The sequence below is a fragment of the Myotis lucifugus genome, unplaced genomic scaffold (assembly GCF_000147115.1).
Source record: "Myotis lucifugus unplaced genomic scaffold, Myoluc2.0 scaffold_2864, whole genome shotgun sequence".
In the NCBI taxonomy this organism is placed as follows: Eukaryota; Metazoa; Chordata; class Mammalia; order Chiroptera; family Vespertilionidae; genus Myotis; species Myotis lucifugus.
The window spans coordinates 134-11,611 of NW_005873912.1; the positions used below are offsets into that span (position 1 = coordinate 134).

At 40.2% G+C, this 11,478-nt stretch overlaps 1 long non-coding RNA gene across 1 annotated transcript in view; it reads right to left on the reverse strand.

Annotated features, from left to right (window-relative positions):
- Positions 1-1,532: 1,532 nt before the first annotated feature.
- LOC102433460 overlaps positions 1,533-11,478 on the reverse strand; it is a 16,018-nt gene continuing 6,072 nt past the window's right edge. The window contains exons 3-4 of the long non-coding RNA XR_330964.3: positions 4,541-4,604; positions 1,533-1,684 (exon numbers count right to left, since the gene is read on the reverse strand). This is a non-coding gene — a long non-coding RNA (uncharacterized LOC102433460). The remainder of the gene's footprint in view (positions 1,685-4,540; positions 4,605-11,478) is intronic.

Below are 11,478 nucleotides of genomic sequence, written 5' to 3' on the forward strand. Positions count from 1 at the left end.
AAACGGGCCGGATCCGGCCCGCGGGCCGTAGTTTGCCCACGGCTGATGTAAGCTGTCTGAAAGCCTTTGCAGTAGCTATAGGCAGAGGGGGTGGGAGAAGGTGAGGTAGCGCCAGCCCTGGGATTGGCACAGAGCCCGCAAGGAAGAAGCGTGCGCTCCTTTGGACTGGTGGGCAACAGTCCAGAAAGTTCTTGCACAAACAAAAGTGGAGGCTCCTGGAGTTGGAAGGCTCATTATTTGGAATAATTGCAGAAGTAATCACCTGGAAATTACTCTGAAGTTCCAACAGACATATGAATATGAGCAGTCTTTTGTTAGCTGGTCCACAGCTACTAACAGGCTAACTGTTCTGTCTCGCACGCTCTGGCTGCTATAATTTAATTTAGAATGCCTCAGAATTTCCTCCTTGTCAGCTCATAGACTACAGTGGTCCAAATAAGGGCAGCTAGCTGGAGAAGACACTCGGGACTCTATGGAGAAGATCACTACAAAGATAATGGAAGTTGGTATAGTAACATAATTTTGGAGAGTCTTAAAGGAGAGCTAATTTCATACACAGCTTGGAAACTCTCAGACCCTGTCAGAAAGTCTATGACACTGGAAAAACCCTGGCGAAAACAAATGCATATCTAAGCTAATAAGCTGTGTAAGGTGTAGGGCAGTGATTCCCAAAGTGGGCGCTACCGCCCCCCGGTGGGCGCTGCAGCGATCCAGGGGGGTGGTGATGGCCACAGGTGCATTTGGGGGCGATGAGTAACTGCTATTAAAATTTTAAAAAATTAATTTCCAGGGGCTGAGTCATATTTTTTCTGGAAAGGGGGCGGTAGGCCAAATAAGTTTGGGAACCACTGGTGTAGGGTGTAAAGAGCTGAACAAAAACAATGAGTGAGAGATTTAAAAAAATTCAAAATGTAGGGAAAAAACCTTATGCATAAATTCACCTCAGTGTTATTTATAATAGTAAAAAAGTAGCAATAATCAGTCCTTTGTAAGGACATGGCAAATATAACCAATGGTATAACCCCATGGTCGGCAAACTGCGGCTCGCGAGCCACATGCGGCTCTTTGGCCCCTTGAGTGTGGCTCTTCCTAAGCCTTAGGAGTACCCTAATTAAGTTAATAACAATGTATCTACCTATATAGTTTAAGTTTAAAAAATTTGGCTCTCAAAAGAAATTTCAATCGTTGTACTGTTGACATTTGGCTCTGTTGACTAATAAGTTTGCCGACCACTGGTATAACCTAATGGAATAAATGCAACTATTAAATTATGCTTATGAAAATCATAATGCAAATAAAATGACAAAAACTACACGTGATATTATGAGAAGTGAAAAATCCGGTTACAAAACTATGATTTTTTTTAAAAACACCAAATAAAAAAACACTGGTAGAAAATATATCAAATATTAATAGTTATGTAGGACAATTTAATTATGGATTTTTCCCCTACATTTTCTCTACTTTACAGATGTAGTTAGAACACATAACAAAATCAAAACATTAACTGTAAGTCCTAAAACTCAACAGACTCAGTTGCCAAACTGCCAAGTTATCTTTATTTTGTCAAGATATTTAACAATATAAAAAAGTTCATATTTCTTCATAGTCATACCTTTTCCCAGCTTTCAAATTTTCAATAGTAGAAACAGCCAAATGCTGCTACAACACAGAACAAACTGTCCTACAAAACAAAACAAAACACACACACAAACCCAGAATGTTAGGATGAGTAAAGAGTTAGGTTTTCTGAATGTAGAAATAAAATAAAAATGAACAAACTTTATGTAATACATATTCATAAAATAAGTATTCCCAATTTTTTCTGATTTATCAAAGAAATAATATATGAAATTATTTTAATTTCTTGGAGAAAATGTATTACCCATCTCAAAGAACTATATTATAGTATCACACATAATAAAAATAACAGCTCCGTGTCATAAATCCTGGATAAGGGTAAATGGCCTCTGGGTGTTTGTTCTTAATTTAGAAAAGTCATTTGTCCATCTTTTTGCTCAGAATCCTAAAATGCTTTCCAGATCCCAGTTAAACTTTTTAAAACACTTTTTAGGTATTTCTTATAGGAACTCCACCTGTCTCAGCAACTCCTGACCTACCAACCTCACCTCCAGCTTGGCAGTGATGAGAAAAAATCTGCTCAAGTACCTGATTGTTAACCAAAAGCAAAACCCTTTGGTTAGCCCAGCTCCCTGGCTCCCGGGGTGGGATGACTGTGAGCTGAGTGCTGACGTGAGGGACCTGTTTTTGTTTTTGTTCTAATTTTCAATCCCTCATGCACTGATACTTTTGTAAAATACAATAAAAATGAATAACAAGGAAAACAAAATGAAAAAAGAAATACACAAATACAGCCTAAAAGTTTTATTATTAGATTTAATGGACATAAAATTACTTTGTCAAATTCTTATAAGAGTTTCTAAACCCTTACACTCAGTTTTTATACTGATCTCGTAACGGGGCTCATGGCCCTGGTCTGTGGCTCCCAGTTTGCCTGGTGCTGTTCCACAGTGTCACCCAGCGTTCTCCAGCAGGACTGAGCCGGGCTATCCACTCTGCGGGGCAATTGTCAGCTCAAAAGCATATGCTTTTCTCGCCTCTCACTTCCTCATCCTCTACTGGTGCTTCCCAAACAATAAAGTACTTTAAGTTCTGAAAGTGACACCTAAACACTCAACCAACTGGACTAAAGATACATACAGTACACGAACTCAGCAACCTAAACCGGCTCTCAAAAATGATTGTTAGACACCGCACCCTCCAACCCTGTGCTCTAAAATCTGATCCTGGGAATATTGATAACTAAAGTTTTATACTACATATTTGTTAATTTGAATATTGTCTGGCCACCACTGTTTATAGCTCTCGATAGGCAATAACCATGCCTTTTATTCCTAGCACCTCCAGTACAGAGATTGGCACATAATATAGAAGCTCAGAGTTATCTTTTGGATGAGAATTACATTGTATAGCGACTCAGGGAAATATAAATGTTTAACTCCAAAAAGCAGGAAAAACCATCACCTTAACTTGAAATCTTCCCCCAGAGAACTGATAATTGAAGATTTACATAATACTTCCCATTGTTCAGCCCTTGATCCCTACGGTAGTTGAGCATAATATGAAACTTTGGTAGGACCATAGAGTTTTAGAGCTAAAAGGTACCTTAAGATCTACTACACAAGCAGCTTCCAAATCTGGCAGTAAGCACAACCATGTGAGGAACTGCTTTAAAAAAATCCTTACCAAAGGACATGTTTATTGATTTTAGAGATTTTTTTAATCCTCATCTGAGGCCATGCTTATGGATTTGAGAGAGAAAGAGAGGAAGGGAGAGAGAGAGACACATCAATCAATGTAACAGAAACATTGATCCATTGCCTCCTAAATGCACCTCGACTGGAGATCGAATCAGCTGAGCTACCTGGCCAGGGCAATGTGGGGAACTTTTTAAAAATTCAGATTCACTGATCCAACCCCAAGCTTATGTGATTAGAATCTACTTGAGCAGGACCCCAGCATCTGTATGTTAAACAAGTTCCTCAAATAATTCTTAGGCAAGCCACAGCCAGTCTTTGGGAAAATCTAGAATAGTTTCCTAATGTTACTGACACAATCAGATAAAAGTCCAATGACTTACCTAAAGTCATTCAATTAGAAAGTTACAGAGCTGGAAGTGGGACCTCTCTCCTAATTCACTCAACCCAGTTTCTGTTCTACACTACTATACTTAATTCTGACTCTTAATTCACAACCTGGGAGCATTTGGACAGAGGAAGCAAGTATAAAACATATAATTAAAATTTATAAAACATTCATGCCAATAACTTGCCAAAGTTTAAATGAAAACTCTTTTGAAAAATTCCTCTTTATTTTTGCCTAGTTTTGAAAAATAGCTTTAAGATAAAGTACTTGTTTTGATTAGTGAAAGAAAAATCACCTTTCCTCATGGAATCTCTGACATCCAAACTTCTTTGCAGCTTAGCAAAGTGCTATTTGGCTATTAGCACTGAACAATATGCTATTCCCAAATTCAAACTTGTGAAGAGTTATGTTATCTGTACACATATAGGTCTCCTTGCCTATAAACAGCACACTAGGTTTCTGCTTTATGTTTAGTAACACAAAAAAAGAACAGTAAAGACATCTCTTCCAGAAGGACTCTGAGACAAATGTCTAAAACAGTGATGGCGAACCTATGACGCGTGTCAGAGGTGACACGCAAACTCATTTTTTTGGTTGATTTTTCTTTGTTAAATGGCATTTAAATATATAAAATAAACAACAAAAATATAAGTCTTTGTTTTACTATGGTTGCAAATATCAAAAAATTTCTCTATGTGACACAGCACCAGAGTTAAGTGAGGGTTTTTCAAAATGCTGACACGCTGAGCTCAAAAGGTTCGCCATCACTAGTCTAAAACGAAAGTGTGCTCACATCTCAATAAATATTAAGTAATTTCCTCTGGAATGCCCCCATGTCCTTTGAAAGAAAGAAAAGGTTCCCAAATAGACTTACATTCATAAAAACATCATGAATGTAGTTGTCAGTGTCAGCATCCCAGAAACAGCGGGCAGCCATGCTAAAAAATCAAAGATTGGAGAATTACCAACAATATAACAAGGACCTGAAACATATATCTGCCAGCAGCAAAAGTTTTCCTTGATACATTCTTTTAGATCAGTACTTCCAAACCTTTCTATAGGCTGGCACACAGGAAAGCATATTTGTACAGCAGAGTATACAGTAAACTAAAGGGCCTGGGCTCATAGATAAGGTTGCTTGCAGTTGGAGGTGACCAGCCCAGGGGTCTAGCAGCTTCAGACTCTGACTAGCTGCCTGATAACTAAAGGGGTCACTACCTTGAAGTTTTTGAAACTCTGTGTGGGAAGCTCTGTTACATAGATTACTTCAGCTAAGATATTTGTGTGTGTGTGACTTTTAAAGAAAATAACACCTGCCCTAGCCGATTTGGCTCAGTGGATAGAGCGTCGGCCTGCGGACTGAAAGGTCCCAGGTTCGATTCCCATCAAGGGCATGTACCTCGGTTGCGGGCACAGCCCCAGTAGGGGTTGTGCAGGAGGCAGCTGATCGATGTTTCTCTCTCATCGATGTTTCTAACTCTATCCCTCTCCCTTCCTCTCTGTAAAAAATCAATAACATATATTTTTTAAAAAATAATAACACCTAAGAATTATGACTAAAACAGACTTAATTCCTTTACAATAACATGAGAAGGTAAGTCTGGAAAGGATCTAACAGAGTGTTTACTCCAACCTAGAAAAGAAAGGGGCAAACTATGAACTAGAATTCAATCTTCTAATTAATTCTACATCCAGTATTACCTATGCTACCTTTAAATTCTCAATTTGGCCATTCTCTCCAACTTTGGGGTATGGAAAAAAATGTCAGTCAAAATAAAAACCAATAAAAAAATGCAAACAATTTAAGTTCCCAGTAGTATTAGACTGGTAAATGAAATTAGGGTATTTCTTGGCGACAAAATTGCATGCAGCCATTAAATATATGTTTTGATGCCCTGGCCGGTATTGGTAAGTGGTTAAAGCATCAGCTCCCGGTTTCAATTCCCGCCCTGGATTGATGTTTCTCTCTCTCCCACTCCCTCCCTCCCTTCATTCTTTCTGAAAAGCAAATTGGAAAAAAATATCCTCAGGTGAGGATTTAAAAAAAGATATTTTTTTATAAAGTAACTTCAAGAACATGAAAAGATGTTCACAATATAAAATTAAGTTTAAAAATTAATTATAAGTATTTTACATTTTTTTGCCGAAACCGGTTTGGCTCAGTGGATAGAGCGTCGGCCTGCGGACTGAAAGGTCCCAGGTTCGATTCCGGTCAAGGGCATGTACCTGGGTTGCGGGCACATCCCCAGTAGATGTGCAGGAGGCAGCTGATCGATGTTTCTCTCTCATCGATGTTTCTAACTCTCTATCCCTCTCCCTTCCTCTCTGTAAAAAATCAATAAAATATATTAAAAAAAAATCAATAAGTATTTTACATTTTTATTAAATGTATATGAATGATTCACCAATAACATCAATTTACTGCTTACTTTGTGCCAGCCTCTGATCTAAGTGCTTTACATGTATTAACTCAATCTTATGAGTTAGGTATTATTATTATTACTAGAGGCCCAGCACACGAAATTCGTGCACGGGTGGGGTTCCTAGGCCTGGCTGGTGATCAGGGCTGATCAGGGCTGGACTGGAGAGGAGGCAACAGTCGCTGGGCTGGGTGTGGGAAGAAACGGACACGAACATCGCCATCATTGGCACTCTGCCACACGCAGTTCCCTGCCTCCCCCCTCGTCCTTCCCTTGCCCTTGCGCACCGCGGGCTGATTGGGGCTGCCGGCTGCGGGGAGGGACAGGGCACGGGAGGTTGGTCACCGGCCCCAAGGAGGGAGCCAGCCCTTGGCCCCCCCTGGTAAAAGGGCCGCATCCACCACCACTCACCCCCGGTTCCCCGTCCCAGCCCGGGGGCCAAGGGGAGGGACCGTGGGAGGTTGGCCAGCCAGGAAGGAGGCACTGCGGGAGGTTGGCCAGCTGGGGGAGGTTGGCTGTGGGAGTACACTGACCACCAGTGGGCAGATCCTGCATTGAACATCTGCCCCCTGGTGGTCAGTGTGCTTCATAGCAACTGGTCATTCCGGTCACTTAGGCTTTTATATATATAGATACCTATTTAATAAACATGAAGACTGAGGATCAGAGAAATTAAATAATCTTGTCCAAGATCATTCAAATAGTAAGTGACAAAGCTTCACTTTGAACCAAGGCAATTTAGCTTCAAGTCTGTAGTGAAAAATATACTGTATTATATTGGTTTGTTTTTGAAAGTTTTTTTTTAAGTTTTACACAGAAGAGCTCCCCCTAACCTAATATTTTTCACATTCTTTAAAAAGTTCTGATTCCAAGCTCCAAAAGTAACAATATGAAATACAGTGGGGCCTTGACTTACGAGTTTAATTCGTTCCGAGACCGAGCTCGTTAACTCAAATTACTCTATCAACTCAATGCAAAAAATTGGCGAGAGACAGCTGGTATCTCAAAAAACTCGTTAGTCGGGACACTCGTAAGTCAAGGCCCCACTGTAAAGTCAATCTACTTAATTGGCCAATCAACAAGTATTTACATAGCAACTACCATATGTTTTGAAAGAGAAAAATCTAGCTCTAGCCTCAATTCTCAATTTAATTAGGTGAAAAAATTAACACACATCAAAGAATAAGATAATGAATAATTGTGCTAACTTATAGGTTATTATGTTTAAAAGGGATTGTAAAGTCTATCTAGTTCAAGCCTCCAAGTCCAAGTTGCACGGTATTTGAATTAAATCTGTAGTAGTGCTACAGAAATTTAGAGAATTTAGAGAGGAGAAAAACCAAAGAAGACTTCATGAAGCAGAAACAAGTGAAGACATAAATCTAAAAATTTAGCCCTGGCTGGTGTGGCTGTTGGTTGGGCATTGTCCCGTGCATGGAAAGGTTGCCAGTTCAATTCCCAGTCAGGGCACATGCCCAGGTTGTGCGCTCGATCCCCGATAGGGGGCATGCAGGAAGCGGCCAGTCAATGTGTGGCTCTCACATCTCTCACATGGATGTTTCTCTCCTTTCCTCTCTCTCTGAAAATCAATTTTTTAAAATTAACAAATATTTGTTGAGTATCATGTACGAACAAAGTGCTAGGTGCAAATGATACAGAGATGCATAAAACACAATCATTGCCTTCAATTGTGGACTCTACACCATTTCCCAATAATGGTGTGTGTGGAAGGCAACCAATCAATCGATGTGTCTCTCTTACAGCAATGTTTCTCTCTGTCTCTCCCCTTCCCTTCCACTCTCTCTAAAAACCAATGGAGAAAATATCCTCGGGTAAGGATTGACAACAATAACAAAAAGATAAATCTGAAATATTTGGGTCATACCAAAACCCTGAAGTATAGAAAAAAGATATATATATTCATAAAGTTGTGTCAAAAGGATTTAGAAATAATACAACGTAACAGTTTGTAGCAGCTCAGCACTCCCTCCCAGATCAATTAGAAAAACTGGATAAAATGAATCAGAGCTGCTGTAGCAAACAGGACTGGGGAAGCCAAAATTCCACAGAGGTGACCCGCTAAGGCAGCAGTAAACTGATATTCTGCACTGGAGTTCTCCCCGGGGCGTTTGCTAACTCTAGGCACACAGCTAGAGGCTGAGAATATGGGTTTTGTCCAGGCACAGACCAATTACTCAGCTGGACTAGAGAGATAAAATTACAGGGCTAGAGAGATAAAATTGGAGACCTGAAGGGCCAAGATCCCCTGTAAAAAAGGAGAGAGCAGAACTGAGCTTTAACATCACATGGTAGGTTCTCCTTCACATGTGCTGAATTCTGAAACTGTGTAAGTAGGACCTAAAAAACTAAGAATGGTGGGGACAATAATATCCTCTCACCAAATATGTCTATGACCTAACTCCCAGAACCTAGGGATATGTTATAGCACATGGCTAAAAGGGTTTTACATGTATACGATTAAGCTAAGGATCTTGGATGGGGAAAGTAGCATGGATTACCCAGATGGGCTCAATGTAATCACAGGGTCCTTATAAGAGAAAGAGGGAGGCAGGTGGGTCAGAGCCAGAGAGAGATTTGAGGATGGTATGCTGCTGGTTTTGCAGAGGGAGGAAAGGTTGATGAGCTAAGGAATGCAGGCAGCCTCTATAAGCTGGAATAGGCAAGGGAATGGATTCTCTGCTAGAGCCTCCAGAGGGATACAACCCTGCCTACCCTTTGATTTTAGCTCAGTGAAACCCATTTTGATTTATGATCTCCAGAACTGTAAAATAATATATATGTGCTGTTTTAAGACACCAGGTTTGTAATTTGTTACAGCAGCAATAGGAAACTAATGCATCAAGGAAAAGGGCTCTAAAATGAAGAGTAGTTTTATGCTGAGAAAACAAGGACTAAAAGTCAGTACTTGCTGGAGTGGGGTTCAAATGAATGCTTCAGGCTCTTGGTTGAGAGATCTGGAGAGCTACACTCAAGAAAGAAGGATGCTTAATTCCCACAATATCCTTGTGAAGGGGGCATTATTGTACCAGTTTCACAGATGAGAAAACAAACCCAAAGAAGTTAGGGAACCACCCAATGGACGAGCCCTACCTTGTATAATGGTTGCGAGGACTGAATAGGATGACATTGCTAAGGGCTTATTCCAGTGCAAGTCACAGAATATAGCAGAATAGCAATAATAGCAGAAGATGTAATAGCCGTGACACCCTTGTCCTATTGAGGTTGCTTGACTATCATATGAGTGTCAATGACAGGCCAGCTACACAGTTTGCAGGACCCAGTACAAAATGAAATTGTGGGGTCTGGCCAGAGGGAGGGAAGAGGAGGGGGAGGGGAGGAGGGGGAGGAGCAAAACCTCAACTCAGCTCAGTAACTGATTGGATTAAGGTGAGCAGCCCATACCCTACCTGAATCACAAAGGAAATGTAAACCCTCTCTGAAAGAAAACAATATTATCTGGAGGTCTACAAGTTGTTGTTTTTTAACACAATGTCCAGGATTCAAACTAGGCATGCCAAGAGACAGCCATATGAAGGATTATCAAGAAAAAAAATCAATGGAACAGACCCACACCTGATCCAGGTATTAGAGTTAGCAGAAAATGACTAGCATAACTGCTATGACCAAAATGTAAAAAGGGAGGAGAGAAGAAGGATAGAGAACATAGATTAAAAATAAAGAATTTCACCAAAAAACTGGAATGTATAAAATATTTAAATGGAAATTCTGGACCTGAAAAATATAGTAACTGGAATTAAGAATTCAGTAGGTGGCTTTAACAGCAGATTAAACACAACAGAAAAGAAGATTGGTCAACTGAAAGACAGGTCAATAGAAAAATATCCAGCCCTGGCTGGTCTGGCTCAGTGGATAGAGTGTTGGCCTGCGGAACAAAGGGTCCCAGTTTTGATTCTGGTCAAGGGCACTGCCCAGGGTTGTGGGCTCAATCCCCAGTGGGGGACATGCAGGAGGCAGCTGATCAATGATTCTCTCTCATCATTGATGTTTCTATATCTCTCTCCCTCTCCCTTCTTCTCTGAAATATATTTTTTTAAATTATTGTTTAAAAAAAGAAAAATATCCAAACTGAAACACAGAGAGAAAAAACAAAAATTTAGTCAAGAGCACAGGAGACATGGAATATAGTAAAAAGATCTAAATACATGTAATTGGAGTCTGAAAAGGAGAGCAGAGCCCAGCTGGTGTGGCTCAGTGGTTGAGTGTCAACCCGTGAACCAGGAGGTCACCGGTTCAATTCCCAGTCAGGGCACATGCCCAGGTTGCAGGCTGGATCCCCAGTAGGGGGTATGTTGGAGGCAGCCAATCAATGATTCTCTCTCATCATTGATGTTTCTATCCTTCTCTCCATTTCCCTTCTTCTCTCTGAAATCAATAAAAACAATTTAAAAGGGGCGGGGGGGGCGAGCAGAGAGCAAATAGAACAGAAGCACTAGTTTAAAAGATAACTGACACACCTGGCTGGCACCCAGATCTTAGTTTCTAATGCCATCCTCCAATAAGATGAACCAGGGCTCCTTGGAGAAGTAGCTGATTCTAGGCTGGGGAGGGAATGAATAATGGAGTATCTTATAGTGCAAGTAAGTAAGGAAGTGCTCAAAAAAAAAATCACAAGAGTAGAGTATGACAAAGGGACACAGGAGTCAACTGAAAGAGCTCAAATGGTCAAAGCTGGAACACTTTCAGTAACAAAATTAAGTAATGCTGAATTATAATCCACAGTCTAAAAATCCATGAGTACATACTGAAATAAGTAAATGACTGAATAAAGAAATAAAAGAAAAAGAGACAAATCTGTGCTGAAATTTCCCAATTTATGTAGCTACTACTCTGCCCTGAAGGAGGTAGAGCATAACTCCCTGCTCCATAAGTGTGGGCCTCACATGGTGATTCTGTACAGTATGAAAGGGGAAGAAGGAGTAATTTTACAGGGGAAAACCTGACAAACATTATCTGAGGCACGGAGCAAGGTTAACATTAATGGTATTACGTCATGTTGATAATATGTACCCTGATATGATATGTTACGAAGAAAAAAAGCACTTTACCTCTGTGATCTTCCTCCCAAGAACCTATTAGCCTAGATAATCACAAGCGGACAAATCCCAATTGAGGGAATTTCTACATTATACCTAACCAGGACTTCTCAAAACTGCCAAGGTCATCAAAACCAAGGAGAGTCTGAGTAACTGTCATAGCCAAGAGGAGCCTAAAGAGACATGAAATGTGATATCCTAGATAAGATTCTAGAACAGAAAAAGGACAGTAGGTAAAAACTAAAGAATTAAGTATGAACTCTAGTTAATAATAATACATCAATATTGGTTCATTAGTTGTGACAAATGTATCATTA